The sequence below is a fragment of the Pectinophora gossypiella genome, chromosome 23 (genome assembly GCF_024362695.1).
Source record: "Pectinophora gossypiella chromosome 23, ilPecGoss1.1, whole genome shotgun sequence".
In the NCBI taxonomy this organism is placed as follows: Eukaryota; Metazoa; Arthropoda; class Insecta; order Lepidoptera; family Gelechiidae; genus Pectinophora; species Pectinophora gossypiella.
This window is the reverse complement of record NC_065426.1, coordinates 4965301-4986070: the sequence shown is the minus strand read 5'-3', so window position 1 is coordinate 4986070 and position 20770 is coordinate 4965301. Positions and strand designations below refer to the sequence as shown.

Below are 20770 nucleotides of genomic sequence, written 5' to 3'. Positions count from 1 at the left end.
TTTCTATAATAAGTTTATTTATAATATAAAAGAGATTTTGTAAAAAGTTACAATAAAGATGCCTCGATGCTTGAAGAAGAAAATTGTTGAAGTTTTTTTTATCTGTCACTAATAGTCACAATCGAATGACAGCTACAGTCGCGCGCTCGACGCAGACGGCACGGTCGTTTCATTGGGCGCCAATATCTAGAGAATGTTCTTTCAATTATTTTTCGACATTAATGGAAGAATTTGTGAAAGTCATTGCTCAAACTCTGAGCGCAGCAGGCTAGAATAATTAAAAAATGCCTCTGATTTTTTTTAAACGTAAAATAAATTCCATTTAATTATTTTCCACTTGATTACGAACTCAGAATCATGGCGTGAATTATCCTCTTCAGTATTCGTTACGGAGTCACTAACACAACGTAAAGGTAATATTAAGTAAGTATGTCTATTAATTTAAGTTACGCATAATCCACATCTGGAAGACTTGGCTGGCCACTTCTGCATTTCAAGGACAGCGCTAAAAGGGGATATTGCTGTATTAGGCATTGTCAGGGGCCTTTGACGGTACAATAATAACCCTGACACCAGGGTTGATGAGGTTGGTAATTCACCACACGACCCACGCGATAGAAGAAGGATTGACCTTGAAGGTTGGGAGGAGCTAGCTGAGGACGGAAATTGGCACAGGAGAGTTCAAGATGGAGAAAGTATCCACTAAAATGCCTGGTTTGGTCTGTTGGCAGTGAAAAGGGCCAGGCAACGAAAGTAGCACGGGTCCTCCTGACTGACTACAACTGCGTACGGTAGACCTTCCCGCTCTCGCATTGGCTTATACAGTCATGAAACATTAAATTAAAAATTTTAAATACCCCCGACCAAAAAAAGCACTCAATTATTATGACAAAAGGTTAAAAATGCTAAACCCTATAAAAAGCAAAAAATAACTTATTATCCCACATATGCTTGCAAGCAAACTGAGCGTGTAACATTCCTATCACACTTAACAAACGACCTGATGACCTTGAAGACCTGAACCGATTGCCACCAAACATAGCTAAGAACACTCGACTGATATACCTTTCAAACAAATTATGAGACCAGATGATGATCCGATGATGATACGCATCGCAATGCTTAACACACTGAAACGGAAATCTTTTGCTACCTAACGGAGAAGGTAGGTAAATAGGAAATGGTGTTAAAATACTGATATGTTTCAGAAATTTATAAAGTGGTGTTTACCTGAAGGGCACAGCTAGATGTTATAGACCGGTGAGCATGAGACAAAGAAAACTCCCTTGAATTTGTACAATGTATATTTTACAGTTATAATTATTAAAGTACAACCATGGGCAGGTAAAAACCCTATGGAGGGAGACAGGTCGCGCTTTGGTCCGTCAGGTTAATTGTCACTCCGTAACAACCATGGGATATCACTATGTTTAAAACACTGTCCGTACACCTGTAGGCACCTCACTTACTCGAGGACCTCCGACTATCAGGCCTACCTGAGGCGTTCCGGAATACCGCACAGGTGATGAGTTGAGGCCGGCTCAGGCCAGGGCGTGCTGGACGATGGCGGCGCAGCGGGCCAACTGTTACGCAGCTGGCGGGCTGCACGTCCACCGGTCAACCTCGCAGTCCTTCACCGGGCCTTATCCGGAGTGTTGACAAAAGAAGAGGCGCGGCACATCCACATGCGCGCCGCACAAAGGAAAGCTTCGAAGTGCAAACAACCAAGGCAAGCTCCGCCGTAATGAAGCTTGAAATAACTTGCAAACGCAGAAGAAAACAGTAGGAATCTTCATTCACAAAACATTGTTAAAATCATCTGATCCAATCATAAACTTCTTCTTACATTAAACTAGCAAAACGTTAGACGTTAAAAACTTGCAAAAACGTTAAAACTTTAAAACGTTAAAAACTTAAAGAAAAAACAACCCCATCTGCAACAAGGAATGGCAATGATTAGCATGTGGTTCAGCTGACAGCGTGGCAAGGCAACTCACGAGTGTAAAACAAAGAAAATAACTTACAGGTTCATCCGGGATAGTTGGGCATCGCTCGGATAAAACCTAAACCCACCCACTGGACCTTCGGCGATGGGATTTCAGTGATGTTGCTGAAAACAAGGACCTCGAGGTTATCACAAAGTTGGTGCAAAAATATGCACGAAGAATTGCGAGGACTCACCATCTCGGTTAAGTTGTTTATTTAAATTGAGACATCGGCTCTTGATGTCGCCGATAAATCGTGGCTTTTAATTTGCCCACATTATAGTTACGGCAGTGGAGTCTCCGGCGCTCTCGCGACGTCCCCACTTTCCAAAACCTGTCTCTCAGCTCAGCCAGCTGTCAGTCTGACACACGAACCAACAATGTTGCCAACCAAAATAAAATCTACCAAACCATAAATTCGCCGAATCAACGACAACAATCGATCGACTTGTTTGATCCCAAAATTTAAACAATATAATTATAATATATCAAAAATAAATGTTGCAGATAATTTTAATATACCAAATTTTGAAGAAAATAAAATAATTAAAAATATTCGGGCCCATCGATAACCCTGCAGCGCCATCTGTGATTTCCTGCGGGTAAAATATAAAAACAACGTTATATCGTCAGAAACCACAAGATGTCGCTACAAGGCTCGTTGGTCCGAAATGCTTCGTTACAACACAAAGCAAAAGTCTGCAACGTTTTTCCTTTGATTTTGAAATAATTTCGCCCTAGCAAATTTTATACCTTGTCTGTATTTATATATTTTATCGCTTCTATAAAAACCGGATCAGTCAAATCTTCAGGTTAGGTAAGCGGACCCTGTGGAAAACAGGAAAACGCTAGGAATATGATGATGATATGCGATACTACATAGGCGATGCTGAAGTTTACTCCACACCCTTGGTGTATGAGATAATAATATGACTGTGCTTTACGATGTGGTGCGCTGTTCCTGTGCTCTTGTAAAAACTCTTTATTAGAACATTGGCTGCTTCTTTTTTTTCAAATTGTCAATTTTTTTGTGCTCTGATCTTATCTGCCTAAATTCTACGTAATAAAACTCATTTAACAAAACTTTTTCACCTTTTTACTGGCGGGAATTTGCCCATTTTGATCTCAATGATCACGAAATAAAATTAATATTAATATAAAATATTATATTATAATATTATCAAACATTGAGCACCCTTGACAATGTTTGGAATCACACGAATTGTTTCACTTCAACAACATACTTGGGATGGTGAAATTTTAATTAAAACCAAAGTTGGTGCTTAAAATTTCTGATATATTTGGATACGGCTGCTATTGACAAGTCCCAGTCGTAGTTAATTCGATGTGTCACCCTCGTTTCTGTTTATTTATAATCAAGTTATTATTACTAGGGAGTCCGATTGTAATGAAGAGGTATTAATGACCATCGCGTCAATTACCTACATATCGTTATCTATTATACCTTTGGTCCTTATATTGGTACAGCCCGGACACTTCTTACAAAAAAAAAAAAATATTCTTGCCATATGCAACTAAACACGTAGGTGCGAGCGAAACGCACAACACACGCGTGCTTCTTTTCTCCTTAACAGCTTACGGCCATTTTGGACTTCAGGGGTTTTTTGAACAATGAGCCGCGGTTCTTCTTGGAGGGCACGTTCAGCAGACAGTTCTGGCTACCCTCAAAATCAGAAAGTATTGTAAATATTTAATCGTTACATGTGGCATGTCAGCGGCTTTTGGCAGCTCAATAGTAACCCTGACACCAGGAAAGTCGAGGTTATTGGCTTAACTTCCCACTTGAGATGAATAGGTAAAGTACCAAGAGAGATGAAAGTAATTTTCTGGTGACTTCTAGAATTAGTAGTTGAAAGTTTGTCTAACTGTCGTCATCACTAATTTAAGAGCAATGGTCTTGTCGGTGTAGCAGTCTCCATGCTACTTTTCTAGGGAACAATAGAGCATTGGTTTCCCTCTTTCCTTCCGCAGTACTCAGTCTGACGTAAGTGGGATGGCGCCCAGAGTAGTCTATTTCAAAGCCGTACCTCCGCCTCTGAATAGTACTGACAGTTACTGCAGCCCTCTGACAGGTTCCAGGTTACAGTCCCTGTGACTAGCCCCTTCCGTCCTGCATTGCAGTACCGATGGCTTCCATCTCCTCTGCAACCGTTGCCTAACTGTATTACCCACAAAAACATTTTCCCCAACCATAACCGTCGCTCAAAACTGGCAACAAACCTATCTTCATAATTCAATACCCTCTAGATGGTTCCCTGGCCACTAATACAATGAAGCAATAATCAGGTTACTAACGTAATAAAGTTGTCTGTTCTAAGATCGAACCTGGGACCTCTGGCAGGTGTCTAATTAGCCAACGAACATTAATTAATCACTGAGTATCATGGATGTAGTGTTGCGTAATGTATAGTGGACGTAATAACATTCCATCTCAGTTAGTAGGGTATTGGGCGTGATTTGGGGGACTCTCAAAGTAAGTAGTCATCTATCTTGGAGAATTTAAAAACGATAAAACAGCTTAAATTAATTGCCAATAATAGTACATTATACTCACAACTACGGTCTGACATTGTCGATTTTTTAAGTGTTGATTGATATCCTATTTATTTTTTGTTTTTATTGTCATTTATTATTTCTATTTTCACATTGTTTCATATGGACATTGCTGTATTTTTGTTTATATTTTATGTTTTTTATATTGTTGACATTGAAGTAATACTTACATAATTATAATATCTATTCTAAATGCCATGTATTAATCTCGCATGATTCTGATATTTTTAAGTAGCCATTTATATCCCTACAGTGTGATTCCTAAATTGTAATTTGTGATCTATTTATTTTGTAAGACATTCCAACACAATGTATATTGTTTATTGTCAGTCTTATACATACACTAGCTTTTGCCCGCGACTTCGTCCGCGTGGCGTGTTATAAAAGAGAGATCTTTGTGTGTGTGGGAGTGCATATCAAATTTCAAGCATCTAACTTATGCAGTTTAGATTTTTTTTCATACAATTTTTTTTTCCCGCTAACTCCCATTTTTCAAAATACAGCCATAACTAAACTCTATATTTACTAAGGTATGCATGCATGCTAGATTGAAAACATATCTTACGCGGTTTCGATTTTTTCATACAAATGTTTTTTCCCGCTAACTCCCGTTTCCGTGGGAATTTTGCAATATCCTGTTGCAACTAAGCTTTAAGTTAACTAAGGTACCTGCATGCCAAATTTCAAGCGTCTAACTTAGCGGTTTAGATTTTTCATATAAAAGGATTTTCCCGCTAATTCCCGTTCCCGTGGGAATTCCGGGAATTCCTTTCTTAGTGCACCTCTACGGTACCTAAGCTACGTCCCTTCCAAATTTCAAGTGCCTACGTTTAGCCGTTTAGGCTGTGCGTTGATATGTCAGTCAGTCAGTTTCTCCTTCTATATATATATAGATACCTGTCGCATCCTACGAAAATGAAAGAGAGGGGTCAAGACAGATTATAAAGTTATGGAATGTAAGTTTTAAAATACGCTGAGGAACGTAACGTTGGCGTATAATAATAACCCTATAATTATAATTAAGTTGACAGCACATAGCCATGTCATAAGGGGTTATCAGGGATTGTCAATTCGTGTGGGTTATAAATATTAAAAAAATATTATCTTGTGGAACACTAAATTCAAAACGTTGGACAAATCTGGATGATGATGAATGGCTTTCGAGGCTACGTTCACCTAAACAGTATAGCTTTAACGTGATAATTACCTATTTTCCCATTACTCGGGTAAATACATAATTATTCCCAGGCAGAAGCATATACAAAAATAATTGTTGCTTGATATTTGGATTACATTATGTATAGAATTAAATTGCTGCCTATATTGCTTGTCTTTATTTTGATCAGAATAAAAACGGGTGGAAAATGTGATTGTGCCTGGGCGTAATAAAAAGGATCATCATTCATACCCAAAAACAAAGATAAAAATGCGTATGTCTGTTATACATGAGATTAGGTTAAACGAAGGAAAAACTGTACAGCGCCATCTATATTGTTTTCGAGGAACGTGCCCTGGATAGTCCTTCATTGGCATTATATACTTACATCGAAATTAAAAGACGAACTTAAGAGAACTTTGCGGGGATAAGTTTGGCGAACTTACCGCGAAAACCGAAGTCCACAGATGATTAAATAAATTAAGTAAGTAGTAATTTATTATTAAGTTCTGTGCAATAAAGTATATTTGATTTGATTTTAATTTGATGAATTCATCTTCCTGCTCTTATAGCACTCTTAGTGGGAATGGCAGAACATTATATCCTCAATCTCTGTCAGTTGTCATCACAGTACTCAAACCTTCCACACATGTATCTTTCTACACTTTTGTGGGTTCTCCCCTACCCCTTTATCCGTCTGAAGTCACGGACGAAACACTAATACAGAGTTTTAGTAACATCGTAACGAATACCGAGGAGGATGATTCAGACCATGATTCTGAGTTAATATCAAGTGGAATTTTCCGTCGAGACTCTTGGCACTTGTAGTTTCTGAGATTTCGTGATGAGTGAGTCAGTCAGTGAACGACCTTTCAGTTTTATGTCATATTAGTGTGAAAAATAAAACCATTCGTTTTGAGTTTTTGAGATAAACTGTAATGTCAAAACGTAAAAACAAAAGAATATCCAAATTCAAATATGTATAATTATGTAAGTATATATGTCACCGTAAAATTGTAAATAACGTTAGATTATAATCTATCTCTTATTATATCTTACACACGAAAAGTATACTGAATGATACGTTTCAGATTTTTTAATTTTGATACATTTTTTCTTACCATGTGATGTCAGAATTATTGATTACTTACTAAATAATTAATAAATACGTACTTGATTTCACAATCTTGAAGAGCATTTATTTTATTTGACTGACACCTGTGTTTTATTCCTAACTCTATGGACACAGAACGGTCTACTGTAAGGCCGACCAATCAGGGACAGCCGTCGGACAGTTGACAATTTGACAATTGTAAGATTGTGATTTAACAGTTTTACTTCGATAGATTATAATCTGACGAATAATAATACGTTAAATTGTAAGCAGTATATTACGTTTCACAATTTTTCGACAGTTCACAATCTCGCGAGATTCGTTATTTACAATTTTGCGGTGACATATATAAGAATAAAAAAAAACAAGTAAAAAGTAAAACATATTAATAAGGTTTCCTATCGGCGACAACTAGCTTATTAAGAAGAAAGATTATTATTTATTTTAAAAATAGGTAGGTAGGTACACAGAATAGAGTAATGAACAAAATAGTAAATTTAAACCTTATCTCTAAAGAGGGACATCAGCTCAGCAAAATATTGTGGCACTCCGACATTGAGGGAGTGCCGCAACGCGGATTTTCAGCTGTGCCCCAAAAAATACTGAAACATATGTTTCCGTTTTTTCGCATTAAATTCCGAATAACACGGTTCCCCTTTCCTAATGTAACAATTTTTAGCATCCTACCATGAAAACTGCGAAAAGTCCCTTATAAAATTTCACCCTTTAGCAGGGATTAGGAATCGATTTCTAAAAAAAAATTTGCACGATTTTTTTGTTAGTCACAAATAGTCCGCATACCAATATTTTCCTTTCTACCTTGAAAATTACGGAATGCTCCATGCAAAATTCCATCCCCCATTCTAGAGAAGTGGGGAGTTAGAAAGAGACAAAAAGTAGTCAATATCACTCTTCATTCATTCAACTATATCTATTTAAAAAAAAACACGTCAATTCGTCGCTCTGTTTTGCCGTGATAGACGGAGACACAAACAGACAGGCACACATACATTTTTCCATTTCTAATATTAGTATGGATAGATGAAGTAAAGCTATGGAGCAACTCAAAACTCAAATGGGATTGGGTCGGACATGTTTGTCGCATGCACCCTGAGCGGTGGGCACGGATCGTCACGCATTGGGTGCCTCATGACGGGTACAGGCGTTGTGGTAGACCTCGAAAGAGATGGCGTGACGACTTGGACGCTTGCCGGAGAGACTGGCCGGAGTACGCACAGGACCGCGAAAGAGGAAGGCCTTTGCCCAGCAGTGGGATCTCGTAGGCTAGACTAGACTAGATGGAGCGAACTATTGCCAACGACAAACGATTGTAGATCTCACTGACGTACGGGCTAATCAGCCACCACATAGCGCTGTGTGACAAATGACACCATACCTACACATTATAGCTGTAATGCCAGATTAGAGGCTTGTTTTCGATGTGTTTTCATTCAAGCTGGCTGAAACAAAATACGTCACAACGACAGAAAAAGGAAAATTAAGTTGAAAAAGTCTGACTTGGATCGGACAAGTACCCGCCCTCGTCAAGCCGAAACGAATGTTTTTAGCCTATGAGGTCAACCACAGCAACACGCTATACATCAAAGGTTTTAACTATTAACCATTATTTTTGTTCTTCTATCGTGTGGGTTGTGAGATGGATTACCAACCCCATCAACCCATCAAGTATAAACCATTGTACTACCGCTATAAGTAGGCAGATTTTGTTAAGACAATATACAGATAATCGTTATAATAAATAAATATCAATACTCAAACTACTACAAATACTATAGAAGAAAAGGAGTAGATAGATTATGAAGATGAAGAGGTCATAGTAGTAAGGAAATGCGTCTTGATTTGCCCTTTAAAGGACTCCAATGACGAAGCTTTCCTAATGCTTTCAGGCAGTGAAAGCAACAAATAACAACTAGTAACAAGCAACTTGTAGAGAAATTTGTTGTTTTCATTTCATTTCACGTATAGAACGGCAACTCTGACAAGCGGCTGAGTTAGATTTACCTTACTTCCCCTCAGTCTTACTTTAGTCTTCAATTGGGTAGTTTCCTAGGTAAAAATTAAATTATGAAATTCTGATTAAGTATTAAATAAAGACAGATATAAAGGTGAAAAACAAAACTTTTTTTTTTTTCTATTTAACGTATTTATGTATTTTAATGGCGTGATGGTTTAAGGCCCGATCTCCCTATCCATCCATAGGGAAGGCCCATTCTCCAGCAGTGGGGACGTTAATGGGCTGATGATGATGATGTACTTTAATAAAGGAAAAAAAAACATTTTGCGATCTCTAGTTTGGTTAGGACATTACAGACCGATCACCTGATTGTCCAAAAAGTGAGATGATCCGTGCTTCGGAAGGCACGTTAAGCCGTTGGTCCCGGTTACTACTTACTGATGTAAGTAAGGAGTAGTTACATGAACCATGTCAGGGGCCTTTGGCGGCTCAATAGTAACCCTGACCCGAGGGTTGATGAGGTTGGTACTCCACCTCACAACCCACACGATAGAAGAAGAATAAAGGAAAATGTAATAATAAGTTCGACATTTTGTCACTTTTTCTATGACGTCACAAGTTGCTTTATCATGCAAATTCCATAGTTTTTTCGTGTTTTGACGTTTAGTAAAATGTAACTGATTTGACTAGTTGGAAACAACCCTATTGTGGCATCAGACGTCACACATACAGAGGCGGCATCACGTCAATGTGTAGTGTCTGTGTACAACAAGGTGTTTTGCATGAAGTGTCCAGAGCATGCTTTAAGTAACTCTCTCGTGTTTATTCATTAGTCTATTTGATGTCACTCTGTCTTAACTTATTTATCTAACCGTTAAATTATGATCCTCTTATTCTAAAAGGGTAAGATTTAATTTTCAAGACAGGCAAGTAACTTCCGAGTGAACCGTTTAAATAATTAAATTCACACCTAAATACAATTCGACGACTTAATTCACGATCTATCGAGCGGAAAACCATCATTACCAATAAGTAATTTGGAATTCCAAAGCGATCCTTAAACTTGAAGGTATAAGATCTGTGATTTTCTAACATTTGCATTATAAAAGTGTCAAAATAGACCTTGCAGGAGATCCCGCCAAAAGTTCCCCTTATTTTCTTCATCTACATTTTATTAACTTCGAACAATCTTTAGAGCGAAACTTTGGAACTTGGTGATTGAATATTTTTATTATAAAAAGTTCTCTGTTCCTCTTCCGTTATACTCGGTCTCGGCACAATTTTTGGTTTTAGCCGCTCATAAATAAGAAACGGTACCTTTATGAACATATTTTTGCATAATGATGCGTCTGTCTGTATTAAACAACGTTTCCATGCTAATAATCATGCTTTTTTATTGCATTCTTCGGTGAGAAAAGCCTTGAGCTTCTGAGAGTGTGTTACATAGAGTAGTATCTGAAAAATCAGATAGGATAGACGGAATAAAATAGAGATAAAATCAAAATATTCAGACGTTTTCACAACACGATTCGCGTGGTTTGAGAATATACGAAAGGGTAGGCAGAGATGTAGGTGTCGGGACTTTTTCGTCTTCAATATATTTATTGAAGTAATTACCACCGGTGTATTCACCGTGTTAATTAATCAATTACTTCCTCTTTCCTCTTTCCATCTCACTCTCATACTTTCCCGCTCCAAACCTTTGCATTCCCACATTGGTAGGTACAATACACCCACTCCACGCAAGCTATGTTTAAGTCCCATGTAATAGGGGGCGAGCCTATTGCCATTCAAACATTGAATACATGTTTGCATACATACATTGAAGTTTAATTCAGTGGTATAGAGTTCGAGCCGGGATTCGAACCAGTGAAAGTATGATGTAAGTTACGCGTCCTCCGAACATGACTATCACGGATTTTTAGCTTTTGCCCGCAACTTCGTCCGCGTGGTGTGTTATAAAAGAGAGATCTTTGTATGTGTGGGAGTGCATATCAAATTTCAAGCATCTAACTTATGCAGTTTAGATTTTTTCATACAATTTTTTTTCCCGCTAACTCTCGTTTCCGTGGGAATTTGCAACTACGCTTTAAGTTAACTAAGGTACCTGCATGCCTCAAGCGTCTAACTTTGACTTTCCAAGGTTGCCTTATATTGAAAAACCACTTAAGCGCCTTTTTAAAAATCATATTCTGATGTGATTTTCTGAAACAAAATCTCGAATTCTTTCAATTACTTTCATTCCGGGTAACAACTTAGATTTGTGGTTTAATTAAATTAACATAGAATCTAACTAGGTTGTCTATAGCTAGGTTTAGTTAACAAAAATAGCAGACTTTTTGGTGGGAACGGGACAGTTGCTTTCGTCATTGAATGATCTAAATAACTGGTGTTTTGTGGTTAATGGTCGCATTAAGTTAGTCGAAAAATATTCGCGACAGTGTTATTATATCGGAATATTCAATAAACAAAGTGTATCTATGTATTTTCGCTTCGTGCGAACAAGCCGCTTCATAACTCGAAATTTTATGCCGGCTTTTTAAGCTAATTCGTTTGGGGTGCGGAGTAGGAATCTGCTTAGGTTTCTTCATTCATCGTCATCACCTTTCATCATTTCATTAATCATCAAGATATAAATACGTAAGACATGGCTGTATGGGCACAGTTCTCTCTGCCTTACCCTTCGGGGAAAACCAAAACAAAAGAAAAAACATTAATAACATCCAAATGTCATGTTTTAAAAAGGCGATTACGTGGTTATTCTACATGTTCTCTGATGATTGGCGAACACTTGCCCGTAAAGCAGTGCTCGTATTACCCGTCCAAATTCTATACACCTCACGTTGCATACGAGCAGATGTCTGGGGATGTAATACATAACGCTGTTTATACTATACAAATACCAAAGAAGCAGATACATCTGATTCGGTAAGTACGTGTATTCCCCAAAGTGCATGCGTGAGAAGAATCAAGAATATCTATTGCTAGGTCGGAAAACACTTTTGATTTGTGAGCTTATGTGAAAGGAATACTGAAGATTATAAAGGCCTAAGACTTTGGAAGGTTTACTTTTGTTTCCATGATTCCGAGTTAATATCAAGTGTAATTTTCCGTCGCACAATTTCACTTGATATTAAATCAGAATAATGAGCTGAACCACCCCCTCAGTATTTGATCGAGTGAGTCCCGGTTACTACTTACTGGTGTAAGTACGTAGCCGTTATTTGAGTCACGCCAGGGGCCTTTGGAGGCTCGATAATAACCCTGGGTTGATGAGGTTGGTCATCCATCTCACAACCCACACGATAGAAGAAGAAGATCTTATTATTAAATTATAGAGAGTGCATTTTTGAAGAACGATGCTCTAATTTTGTCATTATTATTTCTGACGATTTATAGATGTGTGTCATAAAAATGTATGAATTTCTTGGACAAGTTACGGAACTACTAGCTTAAAAGAAATTGCTGGGTTTACACGAGTAAATAAAAACAAACCATTTAAACCACAGTTTCAACGAAACACGATAAACTTTTAAAACTAAAATGACATTTCCATTAAAAATATCAGAAACTTTAAACTGAAAATACTTTCGCAATGTTTACATCTCGACTAAGAGCACAGTTACTTTGTTTAACAATTCACTGGAGTGGAAAATGTCTTGAGTTTTTTGCAACACTAAACTTAGTAGGAAAGCAGAAATAAAGTTGTAAGAACGTTTTACGTCTGGTGACATCGTTCTGCTAAGCATTAGACACACAGCCTGGAAACTCTATGCCGAAAACCCCGTGTACTGTCTCAGTTTGTGAGTGTGAGTGAGAAAGATTATCCGCGCGCGCTTTTTTTCTCCCCGTCGGGGAGTGAGGCACATCAGATTGTTAGGTGATTCTCACACTGCCCCGCATGATGCAGCGTAGCGCGTGGATGCGTGTTTTTTTCCTCTGTGGTGTGACTGTGCGTGTTTTCTATATGTTAGAAAATAGAAGTTAACATTATTTATTTAAATTGATTATTATATATTATGAAATTAATTTTATTATATTTTAAAAGGAAGTAAATTATTATTATAAAAGAACGGCATGCATTTTGTTACACTTCCGTTTTTGCATCAATTATTTTATGTTAATAGAAACAAAATTGTATTATTTGCTTAATTATTGTAAATTCATAGCACTATTTGTTATGTATTCTTTTAATTATTTCAATAAGTTTCATTGTATTTAGTTTTTAAAAGTAATAGATCTAATTTCATTGTCGGCCATATTGGCGGTGGCCATTACTGTTTCGAACGTAAGAGTGTTTCATATTTCGAAAATAAAAGATTCAGTTGAGTAAGAGGCAGTTTTAGTTATCATATACAAACGGAGATACTTACAAGCAACGGAAGCCCACGTATCCACGCGCTACGCTGCACCACGCGGGGCAGTGTGAGAATCGCCTTAGTGTCCCTTCTATACGTAGTATTACTATTTATTGTATGACACCGTTTGTAGATGATTAGACAGATATATTTCGTCTTATAGTAACAACTTTGTAAGCGACTTTTAGAATAAAAATAGAAGTTTAATAACTAAAACCCAAGTACGGAAAAATAACACTCTTAAAGTGTGAAACAATAAAATATATTATTATTATGTATATTTCTCTGAAATTCTTCCGAATTCATGAGGAGGTCCTAAAAGTTTGCTTAGGCCGGCATCCGACCACGGCTATCTGCTAAACATCACTATTCGGAATAATAGTTTGTAACTAGTCAAATCAGCTACTTTTTACTAAACGTCAAAACACGAAATTACTATAGAATTACGTGTAATTAGTCATAGAAATACGTGATAAAATATCTTGCTTATTACATTTTTATTTATTAAAATTCATAAATAAGTAAGCAGAGACTATAGAACTTCATTTACTTCGATCCTGTCAGACTTCTCTTGCTCCTCCACATTCAACAATCGTTTCATACACGCACACCGGTTTCGAGTAGATCTTACTGAACCTTTTCCAAGGAAATCTCCAATTTCGTCAATGTACGTCTAAAATACCGACTTTAGAACCCTGTCGCGCTATCATTATTTGACATTTAATAACTTACAGTTAAATTTGTCAAAAAAACTTAATGTGACGTGGTTTCAAAGTGTATACATATTAGTATTTATTTTTATATGCACAAGTATTCCCATGCTGCACTATCCCGCTATATTACTTAATATTCAATATCTCCTATACTTAAAGGTTGCCTGGAAGAGATTGCTACTTAGCAATACGGCCGCTTATTGTCATCATCATCAAATTAAGAGCCACGCTCTTGTCGGTGTAGCATTTTCCATTCCAGTCTATCAAAGGGCAAGGGCAATAAGGCTAATAAAAAATATTGTACTAATTCTATTTCTCTTTTGTTTTGTATTTTGTTTTTTCCTGTTTGTGCAATAAAGTATTTGTCATGTCATGTCATGTCATGTCATGTCATGTCATGTCATGTCATGTCATGTCATGTCATGTCATGTCATGTCATGTCATGTCATGTCATGTCATGTCATGTCATGTCATGTCATGTCATGTCATGTCATGTCATGTCATGTTATATGTTAGTACTCGTGACCGTACGTACTTGTAAAATAGGTAATTATCACGTTAAATCTGTACAACGCCATCTATATTGAGTTTGGGGAACGTAGCTACACTGACTACTGAACGTGACTACAATAAGTCACGTCAAAAAAAAAATGGGAGGGTAGCCTGCAAAGTCCCTCAGTGCACGGGTTAAAACTATTCTATATTTGTGGACATCCAAGCCAGTATGTTGTCAGCTGATAGTCATATAGCTTTAAATTAAAAATTTTACAGCTCCCAGTCGCTCTTCATTAGGGAAACTTTCCCTACAGGTGCTTTACCAGCAAATTGGGTTTTAGTGGTAATATTTAGTGCAACGTAGTTGTTGCAAACTAATTTGCCACTAAAATTGCCATGCACTTTATTAAAAATTCAATTTGAGTTCACTTGCATTGTAATAGTTCACTTCGGTCGTGATAAAGTGGCCATAAACATATATAATATGCGTAAATATATGCATAAACAAATATGAAAATTAATGAAACATTTGGCGGCCTCTATGGTCCAGTGGTTAAAAGTTGGGCACACGATCCCGAGTTCCTGGGTTCGAATCCCGGTGTGGAAATATCACATAAAATATCATTACAGGCTGAACTCCCGATTGTCGGAAAGTAAGACGATCCGTGTCTTGGAAGGTATGTTAACGGATGTAAATGAATAGTCATTATACGAGTCATGTCAGGGGCCTTTAGCGGCTCAATAACAACCCGGACACCAGGGTTAATGACGTTGGTAATCTATCCAACAACCCTTATGACAGAAGAACAACTAAGCATAAATTCAAAAATTAAATTTGTCTTGATTGTCTCGATATTAATTAATTTATTAGATAAATAAGTACAAAATTACAATATTAATAATAATAATAATGTTGGATATGATCACGGAATAGAAGAGAGATGTTATTATTTAATTAAAATAGTATTAATATATTTCATATTAATATATTTAGTTGTATTTAACATTTGCCATTAGAGAGGAGCTCAGTGGCGCAGCGGTAAAAGCGCTCGCTCTGCGATTGTTGAAGTAAAGCCACTTTTACAAAGGCCGGTCATAGGATGGGTGACCACAAAAAAAAAAGTTTAGAATTTTTTTTTTTCTCGAGCTCCTCCGTGCTTCGGAAGGCACGTTAAGCCGTTGGTCCCGGCTGCATTAGCAGTCGTTAATAACCACCAATCCGCACTGGGCGCACGTGATGGTAAGGCCCGATCTCCCTATCCATCCATAGGGAAGGCCCGTGCCTCAGCAGTGGGGACGTTAATGGGCTGATGATGATGATTTATTTATTATAGCAATTATTATTATGTAGATTATTTACTGGTAAGTGTATCTATCTTTGTATTTATTTTCATACGTACAAGTATTCCCATGCTGCACTATCCCGCTAAATTACATAATATTAAATATCTCCTATACTTAAGTGTTGCCTGGAAGAGATTGCTACTTAGCAATAAGGCCGCCTATTGTGCTCATTCTATTTGTATTTTCTTTTTAATGTTTGTGCATGATCATTTTGTAATTATTTATCATACATGTATGTACTTAACGGAAATCATAACATAGATCAAAAAAAGTGCTGAAAGTTTTGTGGGTGATGCTTACTATTTTTATTGTCAACTAGTGGACCCGACAGACGTCGTCCTGTCAAAAAGTTGATAGATATTTATGATTGAATTTCAACTTTCTATAGCGTTAATAAAGCGCAAATTGACTCTTTGACGTTAAGAACACACCTACATTGCTTAGACAACGTTGAGTGCTTGCAATATGAACTTTATAAAATAACAATAAAGCTCAAATTTACTGTACGTTTTAGTTAGAAAACTTTGTATGGGAGAAAGATATGGGCTGTTTTTCCAGGTAACATTCGATTTTTTTTCGCCGTAAAAACCATCTTTGGACTTCAACAAACATTTGATAAAAGAATCGGCTAAATTGGTCCAGGCGTTGTTGAGTTATGCGCTTACCAACACATTTTAAATAAATAAATAAATAATTTTGCAATTCATCTTTATATTATAGATTTGACCGTTCCAATACTTCTAATTTTAGTTATACCCCTGTTTTAGCCTTATTATGAGTAGCACAGTATTACTTTTTTTTTAGTAAAATAAGCTCTCTTTTGACCATAATCTCACCGGATGGTAAGTGACTATGTGGTCTAGATTGGATCGCGTTTACCTAGCAAATAAAATTTGAAACTTATACGTGCATGTTCCAATACTTGGGGCACAACTTTTCTTTCTATAGTGTGTATATTTACTTAAACTCCAATGTGTTTATCGAAAACTAACATTGCATGTGAGGGGTTTTAACGTGTTAAACTTAATGCCTGCATTTTTGTAAAATCACAAAAACATTATTTCAAAAAATGTAGTGAAGTAAGTACAAGACTTACAAGACAATACGCGAACGTACTATACCAGCCTCCTTGTCGTGCGTATATTTATAAAAAAAAATGTAAACAACATGTGTGTCATAATTTTTAACAATTTACCTGAAAATTTAAAGGAATTAAATATGATAGAATTTAAGCATGATTTAACGAAATGGTTTTTATAGTGTCAACGAATTCTTTAACTATAGGAATAAGTCTTAATTATAATATAATTAAGTATATGTATAAATATTTGCACACCTGCTTGCAGGTTGAATACATGCACTGTTTTACTTAGAATAAGATCTTTAACTTTGTGTTCTAGCAAATAAATGATTGATTGATTGATTGAAAAAAAAAACGTATACATAACCCTAATTCAATGACATAAACTAAAATATTATAAAATGTTCTTTATGTCCACCCAGAATTGGGACCGATGATAAACAAAAATTAATCCTACAAAAGGCGTTCTTATCGCATTGTGTACAAAATAGGTGTTTTGTAAAATGTCCCTGGGAACGTCTTAATTAAATGGAAACGGCGCGGGCGCCCCGGGGACGAATTAACGATGTTTACGTAAAAACCTCTCTTGTCAACTGACATGCCGGTTACGGCCCTCGAAATTAAAAATATTAAGCTTTTGGCCTTATTATTCTTAGACACCGAGGATTTATGTAGAGCTGTTAATACCTCCATGGAACAATCAATTAGTTACGAGTTTATTTGAAATTTTATGGTTTTAAAAAAGATCAGGAGATTTTGGTCTTCTTATTATCGTGTCGATGGCAAACAAAACAACTACACATCAACAACAAAACGACAAGGTCCTATACCAGAAACAGTAAGTGGAATTTAGTGGTCTCGGCTTATACCAATGAAAATAGACGTGTTCTCATGTAATTATGAACCAAATATGAAAATACCGAAATCACGTTGAACTGTTTAAAAAAAATATTGGGTATGTATTGATACTTAATGCTAAAGACGGATTACATTTCACCTACAACCCAAATGCATAATTGGTTTTAAAAAGTACGTTGTATTTAGGTTGTCTGGAAGAAATCGCTTTAAGAGACAAGACCGCCATTTGCCATGTACCTAGTAAAGAAAGAAAGAAAGAAAGAAAGAAAGAAAGAAAGAAAGAAAGAAAGAAAGAAAGAAAAATCTAAAGTAAAAGTAAAACATCTTTTGTAAATGTTTCCTTTTATTTTGGTGCAATAAAGTTTATTTGTATTTGTATCCAAACAGAAAAAATAGTTTGTCTTTGACACAAAAAAACATTTTCAATAGGTAGTTTGATGTTATAATTAGAAATATTTCCGAAAGATATCGCGACTCAATATAAATATTTCCACGAAGAAAGGGTAAGCAGAAACAAGAAACGATGTAATTTCTGTAAGCTAAGGGAAATTCTGTAAGATATCGCAAATTCCGTCTTAGTCCTTTTACCAGGTATCTTAATTAGCCAGCTCTATCAGATATTCCTTATTAACAATTTATTCTTCTTCAAATATAAAAATATTACCAGCAAAAAGAAAAGTATTTTTAGTTTGGGCGAGTTTCCTATTATGATTCTTAAACCCTGGTATTTTAAGCTCGGAACATCCTTTTTTCTCTTAATTGGGAGCTGTTAAACTACTTCGAAGAAGTGAAACAGATGAAGGGGTGTTATTTTTTAAAGAACCTTTCACACACATGGTCTTCTTCACACAATCTATTGGGTCGTCTTTATCTCTATTCCGTTTTTGAATTAATTGGACTATTGTTGTGATTGTAGCAACATGAATGTGCAGACTTAAGCAAGACGCGCACCGCGTCGCGCGTCGCGCCTTGGCATCGCCAGTCGTTTCCTTTCACGCGCCTGCGTACCTCGTGTCGCTCATTATCCCACCCCTGGGATATTTTGTAAAGGTTAAATTGTGTTATGTAACGTGTACTGTGTCTGTGCGTAATAAATAGTTATATGTGGTAATTTGTGAATTTTAATTATCTTCCGTGCATCCACAAACACTTATAATATTATATCCACGAATTCAGAACACTTATACAACTTATAATAGCATACACAAAATGATGAATAAAATAAACGAGAAACAAAATACTCTTCTTTTTAACACTTGACCAGTTTTGGCTTGGCAATTTACATTTTCCCAGGCCCTCCCTCGCTTCCTTACGTCCAAATAAATAATTAATGAAATTTGAAATTCAGACAAGCTTTTTGTTCCTCCTAAATAATTTGTTTTATTAATTTATTTTGTTTTCGACACAAGAAATATTAAATTGAAAGTTTTATTTGTTGTCTAATCCATGCTAATTGGGTTCGTCACCTACACAATGGCGTTCCGCTTTTATTGTATTTCAAAGTCAAAGTATTTATTGCATACCATAATTGGTAAACAGTTGTTATAAATATTATTATATATAGCCCGGCCCGGGAGGGTTATAGCAAAAAGAAAAAGTACTTCACATTAAACAAAATTAATCAAAAAATAACTGTTTTCATCCTGGTTATATAGATTATATCTAAACGTTGCTTGGAGGAGATTGCTACTATAGGAATAAGGTCGCTTTTGTGACATAATTTCCTTCTATCTACTTTTTTCCTTTTGTGCAATAAATATTTTATTATTGTTATTTGTAATGTCAATTATTGTAATATTAATCTCGGGATTTATTATGACGTACTTAAAAGTAATAAGTAGTGTAATCAAAACATTACACATTAAAAAGTAAAAAAAGAAGTAAGTAGTAGTATTAAGTATACGTATTTTATCTATCTATCTATCAATGGATTTCACAGTCAGATTTATGAAATATTTACACTTACACGGTGATAGTGACATCGTAACGAAAACTTTGAGGGATGATTCAGGCTATGATTCCGAATTGATATCAAGTGAAATTTTCCGTCGCAAAAGTTTGGAACGGAAAATAACTTTAAAAATATACTAAAATTTTCATGATTTTTCTGACAGGAAAATCCACTTGATATCAACTCAGACTAATACCGTAACCTTATAAATGTAAAATGTTTTAATATATGTGATGTGGTTGAACTTTATAAATAAATAAACTCAGAATCATGGTCTGTTTGGTTTGTTACGATGTCACTTACACCCTATCTACTTGTAAGTGACATAACAACTACTGAGGGGGATGATTCAGTTTATTATTCAGAGTTAATATCAAGTAAATATTTTATCGTAAAAGTAAAAAAATATATGAATTTTGCGACGGAAAATACCACTTGATATTAAACTCAGAATCATGGTCTGAATCATCTCCGTCAGTATTCGTTACTATGATACTAACACCCGGTATTTTAGCGACATTTTCGTTGGGTTGTTTTTTTACATATAAATTACAACAAAGAAATAATTAAGCTAGTCAAATGCAATAATAACTTGTTTCGAAATGTCGAAACGGTTAATTTATAATGGCGTTTTAAAGAGAATATAAAACAGTGACGTCATCAATAAAAGTAGTCAAACATCTTACTTATTGTTTCGTAATTAATTAAAACGTACGTGACGGATTGTTCTTGGCGCAAAGGTTGTCCATTGCTGTACAGCGAGGAAATGCGGCTAGTGTAATGGGCACCTTCGCGCCCGGATTAGTCAGGGGCGGGCTTTTTGACGAGTGCAGTAAATAGCATTATTTTTGTTAACTATTTATGTAATTCCGTGTTTAGTAGTAGTATTAAAATAGAAGGGAGTAATTAAAATGTATAAATCAGCCCTCAAAGTATATTTAAATCGAGCTCCCGGTACAGAAATATGGTATTTTATAGGTTTCAAAAAATCAAAATACATAGTTTATTTGCTTTAAATAGTACATCAATATATAACCTCGTTATTGGAACTTCCTAGTAAGCCTCACAGCCTCAGGTTTACAAAAGCATATAATATCCGCGACAGTGATTATACCTTTTAAGCAATTATTTATAAATAAATCAGTTCACGACTGGTCAAGCTAGCG

The 20770-nt window shown here is 36.0% G+C and overlaps 1 long non-coding RNA gene across 1 annotated transcript in view; it reads right to left on the bottom strand.

The window, feature by feature from the left end:
* Window positions 1–1145: 1145 nt before the first annotated feature.
* The window catches only part of LOC126377444 (uncharacterized), a 175830-nt gene continuing 156205 nt past the window's right edge, over window positions 1146–20770 (bottom strand). The window contains exon 3 of the long non-coding RNA XR_007567858.1: window positions 1146–1631. This is a non-coding gene — a long non-coding RNA (uncharacterized LOC126377444). The remainder of the gene's footprint in view (window positions 1632–20770) is intronic.